Source organism: Zea mays, chromosome 5, assembly GCF_902167145.1.
Source record: "Zea mays cultivar B73 chromosome 5, Zm-B73-REFERENCE-NAM-5.0, whole genome shotgun sequence".
In the NCBI taxonomy this organism is placed as follows: domain Eukaryota; kingdom Viridiplantae; phylum Streptophyta; class Magnoliopsida; order Poales; family Poaceae; genus Zea; species Zea mays.
The window spans coordinates 104,025,202-104,045,028 of NC_050100.1; positions in this window are offsets into that span (position 1 = coordinate 104,025,202).

The window sequence follows — 19,827 nt, forward strand, 5'->3', positions numbered from 1 at the left end:
TGTTTTGAGTTGCATTTGGTCTAGGCCTCGACTGGTTCCGAGGGCAATCCTTGTCGTAGTGGCCAGTGTTGTCGCAAATGTAGAATTTGTTCCCATTGCCCTAGCGATATTGCTGCTACGGCAGAGGTTGGTTGTGGTTCCTCTAATCTAAGGCTTGATGGCAGTTGGGTGCCTGCGGCTGCTGAGGTGGCTTTATCAACCATCGTCTCGGCTATTGCTGAGGCCCCCTACTCTGATTGTTGGAAACAATCCTGAATCGTTGAGGCTAAGTCAAGGATCCTGCCATAAGTGACTTCCTCTTTTTCTCTGTCTTGTGAGCCTTGATACAATCTTCTTAAGATATTGCCAGGTTGACCAACTCATTGTAGCTACTGGCCCTGACTATATTGAGGCACTCCCAGAGCTTGGTGCTGAGGTCTCTCCGGAATCTGTCCGTCTTCTTCTCATCTATGTCTGCATGGTAGCTTGCATACTGACACAAATTGTTGAAATCCTGGGTGTACTTGAGTATAGTGTGATTTCCTTGGGTCAATGCTAGGAATTCATTGAGCTTGCGGTCCATGATGCCTGTCAGAATGTGGTGCCCTCTGAATGTTGCTTTGAACTCATCTCAAGTCACTATGTGGTTGGCTGGCTGCATGGCGAGGAAATGATCCCACCATGTCCTAGTGAATCCACAAAGCTGCCGGGCAGTGGCCTTGGCCGCATCCAGGTACCCTCTTGTAATTAGGGCGAACTTGAATGTAGTCAAACTCGAACCTTCTCTCTGTTTTCATGGATCCTTTGATATTAATTTCCTTTCTGCCTTTATTCCATATATCAGATAAGAACTTTTTGGACCACACCGAAGCTTTGATGGTCGACCTTCGGACGTTGTCGGCAGAAACTCTAAAGTCGGGATGAGGGCAAGTTCTCACATGATTACACCTAGCCCTCAATAGAATCGAATCAGTGCTTCAAGTGCTTATCCATGAGCAGTAGTCCTCTCAAGATGAGAGAACGCATTTGTAGGCACAAGTTTCACTAAGTATCCACCGCATCATTCCCTCAAGGTCGCCATCCGCATAGTTTTTCTCCCAAGATTTTGCTCCGACAGAAGAGAAGGTCTTCGTGAATTCATTGTAGCACCTGTTGCCGAGGGTGTAACAGTTAGTCATCAAAATCCGATAATTTTCATTAAGCTGCCTTTTACGGTTTATTTCATCCTTGAGATCTCCTATTTTCACTTGAACAGCATAAGGTCAACAACTGCTTCGGTAGATGCTTGCCTTATATTGTTAGTTCCAGCTTTGTATTCTTTCTTTGCTTCCTTCAGCTCTGCTTCGAGCGATGCAATGTGTCTTCCCTTTTCAACATTCAAATCTTCGAGCTCTGATATTTTCTTTTCCATTGATTCATTAAGCTTGCTCTTTTCTTCGAATATAGCCTAAACTTTGGTCCGACTTTCAATAAAATCTTTTTCCAGAATCTTAAAGGATTTCTCCTTCTCTTCGCAGTCGAACCTAAGCTTGGATACTTCGGACCTAAGTTTAACTATCTCCCTTTTGACAGCTGCGCCCTCGACATTTCTCTTGTTTCTTAGAGCCATGCTCAAGAACAGGCCCTGCAAAAAAAGTAAAAAATATAAATGGCTAAGTTTTCTAACAACTTAACCAAAAGCATAGAGGGAATGTCAATAGAAATTGCCATTAGATGGGTGTAAACAAGGTAGCCCAAGAAATCTTCAGAGGACATGGTTGAAAGCATGGCCTCTAGCTTCGGAAAACCAATATTATCTGCCATATAGCGGCACACTTCAGTCTCTAGATTGTCTGGGCAGCAATATAGATAGTCATCCGCCCCTCCCCCAAAGAGTGTAGACCCCAAAGGGTGTGACAGAACCTCCCAAGGTATTAGGCCCACCTATAGTTGTCCTTGTCCTAAGGACCTTGGACAACCCTGTAGATGCACATAATCACTTGACAAGTTCGGTAACTGTATCCTCATCATTTCGCCCAAGAGCGCTTCACCCATCACGTAGATGTTACATCACATCGGAGGAAAGGATAAGCGGAAGCATATTACAATAACTTAATTTAAATTCAGAAAATATATAGAGAGAGTATTATTATTACAATACTAAGGTATTAAGAGTGCATAAAGTATTATTACAAACCAGGGAGGCAAAATACCCTCCCGCACAAAAGTTTATTGTTTTCAAGGTGGGAGGCAACCATCCTCCCACGACCAACTTCACTGCTGGGGCTCCTCCTTGGGTACCACCTTTGAACAGAAATAGCAAAACTCCGTTGTTTCCTCACCTACAACAACATGGGTTCGAAAACCCTGAGTACGGAGTGTACTTTCACAAGTCTACCCAACAAAAGAAAAAGACTCTCAAGGATATGCTGGCTTGAGGGGGTCAAGGTAAGGCTAATCCAAAATCAAAGACTTTGTTTGCAAAAATGCTTACTATCAGTGGATCCTTAAAAATTCAGTTTTATTGTCAAGTTAAGTGAAGTTACCTGCATCTAAAGTTCTTTCTATCCTAGTTCAAGCACTTGGCCTATACTAGTCGTCTTTTGTCACCCCTTTTTACTTTACTTGATTGCTACATGTAAGTTAGTGACCAAGTTTTCATGTCCGAGAAGTAACGGCGATCCGAATCAATTAATACCCAGCTGGGGATCTCCAACCACACGACATATGTAGCACTTAACCCTTGCATATCTCAACTCGTCACCGGGTTTCTCAAGACCAGACCGGGTTCACGCCAACCGAGAGCACAGATACACCACCGTCCAGCCTCTTGCCACAGAGGGTACACACTACTCTCGCCATCTCTCCACTCCCATTGCGTGTTGGCCTTTCTGGTATTGGTCCGACCGAGGCAAAGTTTACCCATGACGAGGCATGTGGCCAGTTAAAAGGTCCTCGATCATCAAGCCTACATCGACATGGTCCTTAATTGACTCAGACGGAGACACTACACCGAGCCTCTATTCTCGTGCAAGTCACCCGCCCGGTCTCAGCTTTATTATTTAAAACCCAAAGTTTGGTACCTGGCAGAGGTACATCTTTTCTGATGTTGAATCCATCACGGCCAAGTCTTTTCTTTTGAAAACCTCCCATCCCAAATGAAGCATCATCGTTGTTTAAAACAAATCCTTTTGTTTTCTAAAGCATAGATAAGCATCAGAAAACTTTTTAACAAAACAGGTAATCAAGGAATGGTAATCAATTCCAAGGAAGGAAATGCAGCAATTGTTTATCACCCAACTCCTATCACCTAATGCGTCATTTCAAGTGATAAAGTGTTTAAAACAGCAAGGAAGGGTAAATGCACCAGGGCTTGCCTTATGTTGTAGGTGATTCAGGATCTGTTCCATAAATATCAAAGTAGAAACTATTCCTGGCAGGTGGAATTTCAGCTTGTGGTGTAGTCTCTTCCTTTTAATCACCTCTTCTTCGTTTTCTATATATAACAATACATATACATGAATGCTCATGTGATGCTATGAATATGCAATAGAAACACATTAGTTTGTGTCTTGAATATAATTTTCCTTCATAGTACACTTGAATCTCTAGGTTTTCTTGAGTTAGTACCCTAGTAGGGTTAGGCAATTCTTATCTTAGAAAGCTAGGGTTTTGAGGTTTGGGTGCAAACAATGTCCAAAACATGTCAAACTTTACCCAAGGGCTCTAATTATCATATTAAGCTTGCCCAAAAAGTTTTATGATTTTTCGAGCAATCAAGTAATTTCTAAAATTCCAAAAGACTAGGTCCAAGCCTTCTTAAATGTTAAATAATTCATTGTTAGGACTAAAAATCTTGGAATTATTTTTATTAAATACTAGAAGAATTTAGAAGTCTAGTAAAAATTGGTCCCATTATTTTATCATTTTTTTAGAATTTCCTACAAATTTCCTAAGCCTGGTAGAAAAAGAAAAGGGAAAAGTTAAACAATAATGGGCTCAAACCAGCCCAACTCAGCCGACGGACAGGGAAACGTGCGTGCGCCCGCGCCCGCGATGTCAACTTTGCACAGAGGACCTCGGCTGTTTGAATAACCGGTTAAGAACCCTTGCACACTATTCATTGTCTCTCTAACATTCACAGTTAGGCCCTCGGAGTTCTATTTCTTTACCGCGCCAAATCCACGATGGTGAACGGCGACGATCACACCTCCGGCGAACTTGTACTGGCCGAAAAACGCAATGGCTAGGCTTCTCCTTTGTTCAGCACCCAATTCCAATCCTGGCGATCCTAATCCTTCTACCAATAGCACGATTCTAGCGTAGAATCCCTCTGTCCACGACGATGGCGAAAACCGAGAACAACCCGATGTGTTTTTGGTGATTCAGGGTAGTCTAGTTCAATTAAATGGGTCTATAAGTAGCTGGAGACTTAAGGGAGGCTAGAACATCAAGCAAAGAAGCTTGAACTAACCTATAGAGAGCTGGCCACGGTGAAGCGTTCACGGCGGTGTGGAAAACATAATTGAGGGAAAAAGGAAATTGGGATGCTATGGTGGACGATCAGGGGCGAGAGCTGGTGCACTAGGTGCATAATAACCTAGCGGACCTGGTTGATCACTCAATTTATAGAAGCCAACAGTGGTGACGTCCAATTTGGAGAAGGCGTGCTGGCGGCCGGAGAAAGGGGGAGTTTACTGACGCGAGCTATCGTGGTGGTCACTTGCTGAGGAGCTACAACGGTAATTGTTGAGTTATTATGGCTAGCAACGACGTGGTGAAAGGGTCACGGCGTGGCAGAATCACAACGACCGGCGTACACCTCGGCGATGGCCGCTCGGCCATATCGCCGACAAGTGGGTGCGGTGTCTAAGCAACCACAGTGCCCCGACCACATCCGCGACGAGATCTTTTCACCTTAAGTGGTTATCCGCATGTTACTAGGCACGAATCACAGCGCCAACGCGAATCTGGGCGCGGGGTCACCGCTGGCGCGGTGCACTGCACCTAAGATCTTCTTCAGGTCATTGTACCATTGGAACTCCATTCAGAGCGCATGACAGAGCTAATTGAAGTGCTTTATTCTTCAATTTTTGTGTGACAACATGATCATCTGTCTGCAGAGAAATTGTTGTCCTATAATCCATCTTTGTTTTTGTTATAGCATCCACAATCGAACAACCACTGGATCCTACTCAAAATGGATCACAAAGTTCATCTGACTTCACTATCAGTCAAAATTCAGCCTTAGGACTCACTGACAGCCAGACTTCAGGTCCATTTATCTCCAAATTTTGTATGTCACCAATGCTTAGTCACTTAAGCAAAGTTGTACTCCTATCATAGCTCTACAATTTTGATGTATTAACCCAGGGCAAAAATGAAGCGCCCCAATCCTCTGGGACTCAAATGTGATACAATTACTAGTCCCAGGAGGCTAGTAAACACATTTATACATCAAATAGTTCTAGATCTGCTTAAACGAGACAAACCTATAAAGGTGGCGAACAACTTTAAGAGTTGGTCCACAACTCGGGACATATCATCAGAGTGGGGCTGAAGCAGCCCGATATACGCAGCGAAGCAAATCAGCGGTCCAATAGTCACATGTAAGGTTGGGAATAGGCGTAACTCTTACCCGATCTCCTTTTCTAAAAACAAAAAAGAAGCAAGGGTGAGTACAAACATACTCACCAGCCCACCTTCACCCATGGAATGGGGAAATCAGATATAATGCATGGAATATGTGGAGCTGAGGATATTTTGCAGAAACAACAATATTTTATGCAGGGTTGTTTTGTAAAACATTTTGTATTTTGCAAAGCGCATCCTCTCCCAAAGGAGTAGGAAGTTTTTTTATTACAACAAAATCCCCTGGACTAAACCATCTAGGTATCTTAGTAGTTTCCCACTAGTTTTCATTTTCAAAAACAGCTACTGGACTTCCCGTCCACCATAGCTCACGACTCAACCGCCGGACCTTTTAAAACCACTTTTCAAAAGCACCTCTTTTTTTTGGAAAACAAAACACTAATTGTCATACCACGCCAGACTCGTCCATTCCTGTGGACACGGACTATTCGAATAGGTTTTCAAACTCTGCGTAGAGGTGTACACTTTACCCACTAGTCCGGCTCTGCGATCTCATGGCCAATGAGACCCAATACCGAATCTCTGTCTTTCCTCGCACGTCCTTACCTTAACGGTTATACCGGAAGGAGTCAGGCCACCGCCATGTCCAAACCGGACAAAACATTCCCCCTCCTTATCCTCCCGGTGCTCCCGAGCCATCATAACCCTGGGGTTTGGGCCGTACGAGTTCAGATTGAGTGACTGCCCATACAGTCTCGAGTGGTTGTACTTTTCATGAGTACAGGTAGTGAAGGATGACAAACCGGTCCTTATATGAGAGGACAATCCTTCTTCTCACACCTAACCCGGCTGAGCCATCACCTTAGGCCCTCCCCTAAACCAGGGAGTCCCTAATCATCCCTACTCAAAGGTGATAAGGGTGAAAACCCTTCATCATACACATTTTGAAAAGCATCTTCTTTTGAAAACTCATACCTTTTCTCAAATCATTTGTAACAAATATATCAAGGATTGATTGCGGCAAGCGGTTGGGTGGCCATAATAACTTGTCTCAAAATCATATCATGCATAAAATAACAGGCTGAGGGTTGTGGTTGAAAAAGCATAGGTAATTTATGCATCAAAGGTATCCAGTGAGCTTGCCATGCTTATCCGGCGAAGGGGGAAGGGAAGCTCGCGGAACTGGCTTTTAGCTCCACTGTCTGGCGTAGACTTGCAGATCTAGCCTCCACGAGACGACACGAATGCTCTGATAACTATGCAACATGAATAAGCAAACATACAAACCAGCAAGTATACCAACAAATATTTAGTATAGTGGTCATAATAGCGATATATGGATGGGTAGAGTTTTGAGCAGAATATGTGTCATGTGGCGTTGAGATACTACTAGTGGTGGAGCAGAGGTGCTTACCAGGAGGGTGGACTGGAGGCGAAGCGACACTATGCGTGTAGCCGGCAAAGCGAAGTAACTGAGTGGGTGGGGTGTTTGCCTTGGCTGAGGGTGTTGAGTGTGTGTAGAGAGGGAGAGGGTAGCTGGGTGTATTTATAGCTGGGTGTATGTGGTGTAGCACAGTGAAATTCACTGTTGGTGAGAATAGTGACGAATGAATCGTCTGAGTTAGTATGAACAGGAGAGTTATAGGCAGAATATGGGACAAGAGTATTTTGGGAGTTTTCTGGAACATGAACCATGCTTAAGGGATGACATGGTTGGATAGGGAATAGTTTGATAAAAATTTAGAAACAAGAATTATTGGAATCGGAGTTTGGAAGCCTGGTTCGAAGGAATCTCAAAGTTAAGCGTGCTCAACTTGGAGAAACCTGGGATGGGTGACCAGATGGGAAGTTCCCACTGGAAGGAAAATCACAGTCACTGGAGTTCGTATGACTGGAATATGGGTCTGGCTGGTCTTAGGTGGACTGGACAGCATGATGGATGAGTAGTTGAAATTTGGGGTGATCAGATGAACGATGAATAGTAACGATGATAAATAGTAATGATGAATAGTAACGGTGAATAGTAACGGTGAATAGTAATGATGAGTAGTAATGGTGAATAGTGATGGTGAATAGTCCATATGAACGAACGATGAATGATGAATAGTGACTATGAACGAACGATAAATAGGAACTATGAACGAACAGACAAACGATCGAATGATCGGACGAACAAACGATCGGAATTTCGGCAGCATAACGGTAGGACAAAGATTATCTGGATGAATGATGAATAGGGACTATGAACGAATGATGAACGATGAATAGGAACTATGAACGAACGATGAATGATCGAATGATCGAACGAACGAACGATCGGAATTTCGATAGCATAACGGCTGAACAAAGATTATTTGGACGAACGGACGGACGAACGATCGAACGATCGGACGAACGGACGAACGAACCATGAACGATCGGACGAACGAACGAACAAACTAAGAACAGGTGGACGAACGATCGAAGAACGACCGAACGATCCTTGTGCTAGTGTGTGCTTGTGTGGAACATGAAGTGGGCATGTGTGTGGGGGGGAGGGAGAGAGTTACCATGAAATGGCTTGGGTGGGATGAGAGGAGGCCCTTGCCCCTCTATTTATAGCCATGGTGGGGGGATTAGGGGGAGGGATGAGAGGATTAGTGGGAGATTAGCATGGATTTGTCTTGTATAAGTGAGATTAGCTTGTAGAGCTCAACGTATGACACCGGAGGCATACGTATACGTATGAGCATGAGAAAAGTTTTGAAGAAATTATTTGTAGGGACTTGAAAAATGATTCTGAAGGTATTTCTGAGGAAGAAAATACTTGGAGATATATTGGTGGAATATTTGGGCAATATTTCTGGAAAGAATTTGAGGGGGATCACTGGGGAAATATCTGGGCAGTATTTCTGGAAATAATTTGAGGGGGATCACTGGAGAAACATTTGTAGGATATTTTGAGGCAGATTTTGGAGAGAATATAGACCACTATATTTTATTTGCTGATATCAACTCGCAAACAAACATTTTGAAATGAAATTTGAAATTCTTTTAGAATTTAGAGCGAGTTTGAGAAAATTCCAAGATTTGAAATTTTGGGATGCTACAAAAATCCTCATGATTTGAGAAATACAGGACTCCAAAGTTGGCTCAATTTCACTGAAATTCAGACTTAGCCACTTAGGATTTCTTGGATCTTTTGCAAATATGCCCAACTTACTCCACATAACTTGAAAATCCTCCAATGTAAAAGTTACTAAGTTTTCGATGTTCTATCAATTTGATATTTGCACTATGGTCCAAAAGTGTATAGAATTTGAATCCACCCCTTAGGGTACAATTAGTGTTTTCTAGGGTTTCTTTTAGGGTTTTGAGTACTTTAGGGTTTTTGTGCCACTCAAACCCATCATTCTTGATATCTTGTGAACATTTCTAATGACTTTTGAGACATTGCTCATCTTGGCTTCACTTTCATCCATAGGCCCTAATTCTAGGGTTAAGTACCCTACCCTAGTATTAAGTACACCTTAAGTCACATCATCACAACTTGTTTTGAAATTTTACCTAGTGAATGCATTCTAGGTGTAACAAACAACATGAAATGTCAATGTACATGATGTTATGCTCAAGTTTTAGTGCCAGTAACACCAGGGGTGTTACATCCTTTCCCCCATGAAAGAATCTCGTCCCGAGATTTAGGGTTTTAGGGTAAGTAATGGAAAAGGAAACGCTCACATCTTTATTTCCTTATTTGTCCTATAGTGCAGGGGGTGGTATAGGGTTTATTCCATCTTTACAATCAGATATACACATCTCACAAGTTACATGAAGCTAAAAACTTAGGAAAACTTTTCTTCAAAAAGTCTTAAGGCTCCCAGGTAGCTTCATCTTCAGTATGCTGGTTCCATTGTACCTTATAGAACTTGAGGGTCATTTTGCGAGTGATCCTGTCCTTGTGATCCAAGACTCGAATGGGATGTTCTGAATAAGTCAAATCTGGTTCCAAAGCAACATCCACCGCATCGATGGTTCGATCAAGAATCCGAAGGCACTTCTTTAATTGAGATACATGGAACACATTATGTATAGCAGACAACGTTTCAGGCAGTTGAAGTCTGTACGCCACTGGTCCGCATTATTCAAGAATGGGAAATAGGCCATTGTATCGGGGTGCCAACTTTCCTTTTACCCCGAATTGATTAACACCCTTCATTGGTGATACTTTCAGGTATACATGATCCTTGACTTGAACGAACAAAGGTCGGCGTCGCTTATCCGCATAATTTTTCTGCCGAGCTTGAGCTTCTTTCAAGTGATGTCTTATTCGTTGAACTCTCTCCATTGTTTCTTTGACTAAGTCAAACCTGAAATACCACCGTTCTCTAGGTTCTGACCAATTTAAGGGTGTCCAGCATCGTCGTTCGTATAGTGCTTCAAATGGTGCCATCTTAATGCTTTCTTGATAGTTATTATTATAAGAAAATTCTGCCAATGGCAGACATTCATCCCATTTCTGTGGGAACTCCAGGACACTTGCCCGCAACATATCTTCAAGTATCTGGTTTACTCTCTCAGTTTGTCCACTTGTTTGAGGATGATATGTCGAACTGTGAAGCAACTTAGTACCCAAGGACTTGTGTAGCTCTTCCCAAAACTTGGATACAAATTGCGGTCCCTGGTCTGACACTATTGTTTTTGGAATTCCGTGCAAACTGAGAATACGAGCAATATATATTTGGGCATAGGTAATGACCGGGTAATATGTCTTGACTGGTAGAAAATGGGCTATCTTTGTAAGCCGATCAATTATGACCCAGATAGAGTCAAAACCTTTAACTGTCTTGGGCAATCCCACAATGAAATCCATGCTAATATCTTCCCATTTTCAGGTTGGGATGGGCAAGGATTGTAATGGTCCAGTGGTCTTCATATGTATTGCTTTGACACGTCTGCAGTTGTCACATCTTGCCACATAGCGTGCAATTTTAATTTTCATTTTTGTCCACCAATAATGTTGCTTTATGTCTTGATACATCTTAGTACTCCCAGGGTGAATGGAATATCGACTAAGATGAGCTTCATCCAAGATCTGTTGGCGGACCTCAACATCCTTTGGCACTACTATGCGATTCTTAAATCATAGTACTCCTTGATCATCTTTCCTAAAGCAATATGCTTTGTCGGCTTCTATTTTCTCATGAATGTACTTCATACCCTTGTCAGTTCTTTGGACATCAATAATTCTCTATAGAAGAACTTACTCAAGCTTTAACTATGTCAAGGTTCCGTGTCGTATCATTCCCAGGTTCAACTTTTCCATTTCTTGACATAGGGTGGTATCAGGAGTCCTTACTGTAAGACAATGATAGGAAGCTTTGCGACTCAATGCGTCTGTCACCACATTGGCTTTTCCTGGGTGATAATGGATCTCTAAGTCATAATCTTTAATTAGCTCAAGCCATCTTCGTTGTCTCATATTCAGTTCTGACTGGGTAAAGATATATTTCAGACTTTTGTGATCTGTATATAAATGACAAGTATTTCCCAGCAGATAATGGCGCCATATCTTGAGGGCATGAACAACTGCAGCTAATTCCAAATCATGAGTTGGATAGTGCTCCTCACACCGACGTAGTTTCCGTGAAGCATAAGCTATGACTTGGCCCTCCTGCATTAGGACACATCTGAGTCCACTGCCTGATGCGTCACAATACACATCAAAAGGTTTTTCAATGTCCGGTTGAGCCAATACCAGAGCAGTGGTTAACAACTCCTTCAGCTGCTCGAAGGCTTCATTGCATTTTGAGGACTAGTCAAACTTTGTATCATTCTTCAATAAACTTGTAATAGGTTTAACAATCTTGGAGAAATCCAGAATGAACCTGCGGTAGTATCCAGCCAGTCCAAGGAAACTTCGAACTTGATGTACTGTAGTAGGCGGTTTCCATTCTAAAATATCCTTGACTTTGCTGGGATCGACCGTAATCCCTTATCAGACAATACATGTCCAAGGAATTGGATTTCCTCCAACCAAAACGCGCATTTGTTGAATTTGGCATACAACTGATGTTCCCTTAAGCGCGTTAGCACGATCCACAAGTGCTTAGCATGCTCCTCTTCATTTTTGGAATAGATCAGGATGTCATCAATGAAGACCACCACAAATTTATCCAGCTCGGGCATAAATACCGAGTTCATTAAATACGTGAAGTGGGCTAGAGCATTTGTTAATCCGAAAGACATGACCAAATATTCAAATAATCCATACCGCGTAGTGAATGTAGTCTTGGGTATATCTTCGGATCGAATACAGATTTGATGATAACCTAACCTAAGGTCGATCTCGAAGAATACCCGAGCTCTAGTAAGTTGATCGAATTAGTTATTGATCCGAGGAAGAGGGTACTTGTTCTTGATGGTGACCTCATTAAGGGGTCTATAATCCACACACATTCGTAATGTCAGATCCTTCTTGATGAAAATTGCTAGACATCCCCATGCTGATGAACTTGGTCTAATGAACCCTTTCTCAAGCAAGTCTTGTAGTTGAGTCTTGAGTTCTGCCAGTTCATTAGGTGGCATTTGGTACGACCTTCTGGAAATAGGAGTCGTACCGGGTTTCAACTCAATCACGAATTCCACATCCCTATCAGGTGGCAACCCAGGCAAGTCTTCGGGAAAGACATTCGAAAGTTCACATACCACTAGAATGTCCTCGATTTCTGGCACTATAGCCTCATAAACTCGTCCAGATGCTTTGGTTGGGACGGCTACAGGGATGGACTATTGGATTTCTTCATGACCATGACTTAATTTAATGGTCCTTAAGTCTGTATTGATGATGGCCTTATGTTGGGCTAACCAGTTCATGCCCAGAATTACATCTATGTCTCGATCTTTTAAAACAATCATGTTGGTAGAAAATTCCCGTCCGGCCAACGTTACTGGTATACGGAATGCTACTTTCTTAGTGAATATCCGTCCCCCAGGTGAGTGGACAATAAATCCCTCCCTTGATTTAGTGCAATGTATGCAATATTTCTCCACAAAATTCTTGCGTATGAAGGTATTGGATGCACCAGAAATCGAAGAGAATGACTGTTTGGTGATTGGCAACAAGGAACGTACCCATCAGCACCGGTTCGCCTTCCGGTGTAGTAGCCACCTAGGTATAATAGATCCCTTCAGTTTTCTTGAAATTCTTGCCCATTGAAGTGTTGGCTGTGTTCCCCTTCTGTGACACCCTAGTGTCACCTAGGGTTTCTTCCCTAAGCTAACCCAAACCATTATCACATGTAAACCAAATGAAGGGATGAACATCAAAAAAAAGAAAAATTAATAACAAAGGTTGAAGTAAGTCTTTTTATCTTAAGAAATTCTCCTTAATCATGTCATGAACCTCAAGGTAAGAAGAACTCTCAAACCCTATTAATCTTAAGTGGACCATTTAAGCACATAAAGGGCACTTGGGAAAAGACTTGGGAGAAAAATACAAATTTGGGTAAAAACCAAATAACAAGGTTTTAGTACACTAAATAACCAACAAAATATAGTAAGGTAGTTTTGCCATTTGAATTTTTCAAAATCCCTAAATCAGCCCCTGAACTAATGCACTTGGGAAAATTTCAGAAATTCAGAAATCTGAATTTTAGCCCCTTTTCAAAGATCAACCGTGTTCTCTGTTTTTCAAAACTTAAATCAAACAAGTCCAAATAGCAAAGTGGCGCCAAATTTCCTCGAACACACCATGGCAAAGTTTGGAAACCTCTCTCCACCGTTTGACATGATCTTGGCATGGATTTACCTCGGGACTCGACCTTGTGACACTGCCACCTTAGCGACGCGACAACTCTCTTTACACAGCCCCAAACCGCTCGATTTCCACAAACGACAAAGCTCTGTAGGGAGAGCAAATCTTGTGCAGTGATCATGCCCAAATACGCGAAGATCTCCAACCTATGAGCATTTGAACTCGGGCAGAAGCAAAGAGCCACGTGCTCGACACCGTGTCAGGCCAGCCGAGTGCGAACTGGCCACGGCAGCGCGCGCCCCGCGTGTGGTCGCCCCGCCCCGCTCGTCTGCACCTCGCCCTTGCCTATAAATGCCTCCAGAGGCCTTAGCCGTTTGCACTCGTGCACCCAGAGCCCCACCTGAGCCAGAGATCACCAGAGTTCGCCGTGGAAAGCAAGCACGAGCACCCGCCATCTCTGCCCGAGCACGGCCGTTGCGGCCAGCCCCTTCTGTTGACCCCCAGCCTCGCCCCAGCCCCTGGACCGCTTCCCCGTGAAGCCATGAAGCTTCTCCGAGCTTGAGCCGAGGCATTGCCTCACCGGAGAGGCGAATTCACCCCCGCCGGACTTCGGTCGCCCGCCGCCGCACGTGGGCAGAGCAATCTGGTGAGCCATTTTCTAATTCCGTGCACCCCTGTCCTTCTTGACCTCTAGCGAAGCTCTCTAACCGGTTCACTTGGACAATTGCGCCGTGAGCAGGCCAGATTTCTCGCCGCCGACGAGCATCTCTGCCTGCGCACGTGGACCGGCCGACTCCGACCATTCCCGACGGTGACCCGCACATCACCGTGACCCTCAGGACCTCCCCTACATCCTCGACCACCTCACTGGAGCAGTCTCGCCGCCGGTAAGCCCCTCCGCCCCTTTCTTCCTCCATGGCCACTGTTCCATTAGGGAAGGACTGTGGGTTCGAATTTGCAAAACCCAAGGGGGTTTTCTGCAGAGCCGTAGACTCATATGAATAGTGCACCGAGGTCCTGTCTGTAATTCATTCAAAACCTTTCACCAGGGACCCCAGCGCAAAACTATTTTTCCTTTAATCATTTCTAATTAATGTTTTTAAATTCAGCAGAGAACTTAGAAAATTTATATCTTGAATTATATTCAACCAAATTTAGCCAAACCAATTTTGCGAGATTCAAAATATTATGGACTATCAATTAAAAATACTGAACCCTATGCTTTTTGTTTTAAATTTTAGAGTTTGAAATTAATTTATGAAACTGACCAAACCTTATTAAATTAAAGAAAACTAGTTATGCTTCTGTGCTGAACTTAAGAAAATTTGTAGAACTTCAAACCCCATTTAGGCATTGTTTAAAAATATTGAACACCCCAGTATTAAAGATTTAAGTAGGGTTATCTATTAAAAGCCATTTTTGCCCAAAACTTAAGAAAATCAGAAAGGTATTCGAAAATAATGAACAGTGAATGCAATTATTTTTTCTAGTCTACTAAGGTAACAGAGAACCTAGGAAAAATAAAGGGAACCCTAGTCCAGAACAAATTCTAGGAGAATTGTTTTATTAAGCATTAATCAAACTAGAAAAATAATTATTAGAATTATGAAAACAATTTCAAAATTGTTAAGAAAAATCCAGTGGACTTGTAACCACTAAGATACCACTATAAAAATAATAAACATCCTAGTCCATCATTTTAAGTAGGGTAAACAAATAGAACTTGATATTGAGCCATATTTTAATTAAATCATGAGCAAACCAAAAAGAGTGCAATAATGGGCAAATAAATTTTTACCAGATAGGTAATGAAGTAGGCCACCAGAGAAAAATGCAAAACCCAATTGAAAGCTACAAAATAATACCCATTGCCAATACTTCATGAAAAAGGCCATTAATCCAAATAATTCCTACCACCTTTCCCTTAAGCAAAAAGTTGCCAAACTTCAGAATGGTTGCTCTTGCACAAAGAAGAAGATAGGAAAAATTAGAAATATGTTGTTTGATATTTTTCAAATATAGTGGTAGTAGAAAGTAGCCCTTTAGCTAGAAACTTTAGAAAATCATAGTAAAATAACTAATGAGTAATAGTGGCCAAAAATTTGTACAAAGTCATGTTATAACATCTGAATGCCAATAAAAATAAGTCTTAGATAATAACTCACTGTAAAAACAAGGTTGTAGTTCAAAACACCCCCTCTGCCCTAATATTTGATAATTTTATACAGTGGGAACCACTCACTTTTTAGACCCCAAATTCTGAGACAGAGACTTATACACCAATAAGAAGCCACTGTAATTTTTGCATAATGTTTGGAAATTCATTAAGCTATCTTATAGTTCAAACCACCTTAAAAGCATAAAAGAAATAAGAAGGAAGAGAGGGAATAATAAATCTCACTCTAATGATTCAGCTAGAAACCTTAATAAACTCTCACTAAGACATCAAAAAGAAATCAGTGGAACACCAAAATAAACTAACAACTTACCTTAACCAAGCTTGACCCTAATTTGCTAAGTCTACCACAAGAATCTTCAATAGCAAGATTAAGCTCTACCTCATTAATATGATCTTTCCCATCAAAGTTTAATTGCTAAATTGCATATCATACCATGCATGTATCTTACTCATTGCATTCATTAGATTGCAATCTCGCTGACGGAGAGTACGTGCTCATCCCGGAGCAAGGAGCTGTCCACGAGGAAGACCAGGAGCAAGCTCCCGAGACTGCCATCGAAGATCTCCCCGCAGCCCCAGCATTTGAAGGCAAGCCCCTGTTTTATGCATAACCGTATCTATATATGCTACTTCACTACACTTATTGTTTGTAGGTTTGTAATGTGCACTTAAGTGTAGGAGTTGCTCAAAACCCCTAGTTGCATGAACATAGGATTCCTTTTTGAGATGGATACTAGTATGCTAGGTCGAGTAGCTGTTATGCTAATCAGGATCTCGGTAGAAGTCGAGTGATTTTTCTAGCACTCGCGCGAGGTCAGGAATTGATTGTATTCATCTTGATAACGGGATCTATGATGGTCCATGGACTTGGATCCAGGGAGGATGTCTTGACCATGAGACAAGAAAAGGAATTAAGGATTAATGTGTGGATACCTGAGTCAAGCGTTTGAACGTACTAAACACATGTTGGGAAATATGGTAACCGGTAAACCTAGTACCTGAGTGAAGCTGGGCGTGGACTTTTCCCCTCACTTGTCCTGAGACTGGGTCTCCCATGCTAACTATGGTGGGTACAAGTGCGGTCACTTCACGGCGGCAACCAGGGTCGGTGGAGCATTGTATGCCAAGGCGGTGAGCCCTGGCCACGAATGGGGAATCGATGGGGACGGTTGACGTGTGTGGGGACGGAGTGCCCTTACATGTCGTGTGTTTAGGTTTACCTTGCAAGGTTAAAACTCGATTCGAATCGTCTGCTTCTCGCAGCTAATGAGACTGCTTGACCCCTTGTACTACATTGAGTAAGAAGTGAAATGAGGTTTACATGAGATAACTGGTTGTTTGCACTAAATGCTTGTTACCATGTATGCTTAGAAGGAGCAAACTTAGCTAAGATAATGATGCTAGAAATTGAAAAGCTAAAATTTGATTTTAGACTCAGCTAGTGCTTTTGGCAAACCAAACCCCTCAGCCAAACAACTTCATGGTCTAGAGGTAGAGGAGTAGACTCCTCACACTGGGTAAGTCTAGCTGAGTATTAGTATACTCAGCCTTGCTTGTGGCATAATTTTTGCAGGTACGCTCCAGGATATGGTTGATGGTGTGACTTGGCCTACCACCCTACCACCGGGTTGGACGGTCAAGTGGGATGCTGCTCCGGCAGGAGAGGAGCAAGAGGAGTAGTGGGCTAGGCCTTGCCCAATTCCTCGCTATCGACGATATCGATTATCCGCTGCATTTTATTTTGTGAACTTATATCAGCTACTTGAAAAACTTCGATTTATGTAATAACTCCAGTACTCTAATTTGAGGTTTTTCCTATTTTATTGTATTTCTTCTGTGACTCACCTTCGAGTGAGTATGTGCTATTTGATCCTGGTTAAGTGGCTTTATCAGACTAGATCTGAGGGACTGACGGGTTATTCCGATTTAAGTGTGTTACGGCCCCTAAGGCGTGACTTAGCCACTTAAGCTGGAATAATTCGGGTGGTTCTGCCACAGCCGGTATCGGAGAAAATACCACCACAGAGAAGCACACTAAACCATGAATACCAATTTTAAAAATCTAAAACTTGCTTAGAAACTAATAGGAATCGTCAGGACTAGACTACTAGACCTAGGACGAAAGGCCTTAGGAATAGAGGGAAAATAGGTGGCTAAGTAAGTAGGCCCTGTGGGCCAGTCTTTAGCTTTTTAAAGGATGCCCTAGGAGCACCCTTTATTTCGTTGAGGAGACATTATTTTCAGCATGCTTGCATTATAAAATTAAAAAGGCATAGAAACTAAAGGAGTAAATTTTTTGAGTAACCCGCTTCCTTTTAACCATCCAGGCTCTTTTATTTTCTTCCTTCCACCATAATCTTTACATCTGATACCCTTCCATAGATGAATTCACCACCCCCGCTAGCGGAGGAGACACTCGTTTCAGCTCTGACTTCCTTTCTCATGATGGCTTTCCTTCCATCTTGTGGAAAGTGCTTAACTCCGTCGGTTACCCTACGCCCCTTTGTACACGGTGCAGCTGTATGAAGAGCATCAGGTACCACGTTGCCGAGTCTGGCTGACTTTGGAGGCTCATCCCCTTCAGTCGGGTTGGCGTTCTCTTGACTCCGAGACGATTAGATTCAGGACGGATGACACCACTGAAGCAGCAGCCATGAAGACTCTGACAACTTTCTATGGCTACCATCCCTTGGAGATGGTGATGTACCCCTTGGGACTCTTCCCTGCTGAGAAGAAGGACGACCCCATGTGGTACAACCATGTGAGCCATGTGAAGGATGTGTGGGCGATGTATCCCGAATTGGTTGGGAGGGTCACTGTTCAGTGCATGAGTGCGTTGTACCGCTTTCAGGCCCTGCAGAGCGACGCTATGGCACATCTTGCTAACCTCGCTCAAACCACCAAGCTCACCCTTGACAACCGAGAAGACTTTGTGGTCGACTTGTCCTTTGAGTTGGTGGAGAAGGATCTGCAGGTGGAAAGGCTGAGTCAACGCATCACCACCTTGGAGCAGCAGGTGGAGATCCGAGACAACACTATTGATATCTTGTAGAACCAGCTCCATGATGTGCAGCGGGAACTCGAGGAAGCTAATGACCACCTAGACATGCACCACTTAGAGATGGAGGCCAATGAGGCCGAAAGCGAGGGAGAAGAGGCTCCTGAGGAGTTAGGACCGGCCCCTAGTGCCAATGGGACTACCTCCGCGATGCCCCCTTCACCCGCATCCAGTGTCGCTTCCACCGCTCAGGGTTGATCAGTCGCTTTGACGCTTTAGGTGGATAGAAACCTACGCAAGCTTAGTGATGGCAGATTTTGGAATAGGCTTACGGGTACATTCTCCTAAATGATGTAATCCTTGTGAACTTTTGAGATCTGTGGGATGTTTGTAACCATGTTATCTTCATTCGATCTTAATGTTATGATTATGGCAATTTCTATCCATATGAGATAATAGCATATCATTCAAAATTATGGATTGGGATAACAATGGTGACAATCTCTGTTTTCAGATGGCAACTAGGCAGCATCCCGGGCAAAACGAGCATGTTCCTCCTCCACCTCCTCCAGCTCCCACAGTGCAAGAGCTGATGGCCCAGCAGAACGAGATTCTGTGACAGCTCTTGCAGCGCCAGCCCCACCCTCAGCAGTACGGTGGAGGCCAGCCGCAGCGACCTCCGGTAGCGGCAACCTACCAGGAGTTCCTGAGTATGCAGCCGCCCCTGTTCACCAAGGCAGAGGATCTGTTGGATGCTGACGTGTGGCTACGCGTCGTGGAATCCAAGTTTCCCCTTCTCACGGGAGACTGCCCTGATGATCCCAAGACTCGCTTCGCCGCGCAGCAGCTTCGTGGCTCTGCTCAGACTTGGTGGGACCACTTCCGTGCTATGCTACCTGCTGGTCATGAAGTGTCTTGGGAGGAATTCAAGACTGCTTTCAGAGGGCACCACATCCTAGCTGGAATTCTTGATCGCAAGCTGAATGAGTTTCTGGCACTCAATCAGGGAACCCGCACGGTATTGCAGTACACTCAGGCCTTCAACGACCTGTGCTAGTATGCAGGTTATCATGCTGATTCCGACGAGAAGAGAGACCGCTTCCGCAGAGGTCTCAATACCAAGCTGCGGGAACATCTCAACACTGTCCGGGCTGACAGCTTCAATGAGTTGATCAACTTGGCCATCTTCAGGAGGACTGTATTGTAGCTCACCGGGCAGAAAAGAAGAGAAAGGCACCAATGGCAGCACCATCTGCTCAGGCCCAAAGGTTCAAGATTGTTTCTCACAATCAGAGCAGGGATTCTAGCAGCAGGCAGGCAGATGGGTGATCAGGCCACCTCAGCAGCAGCAGCCGGCACCCACTCGTT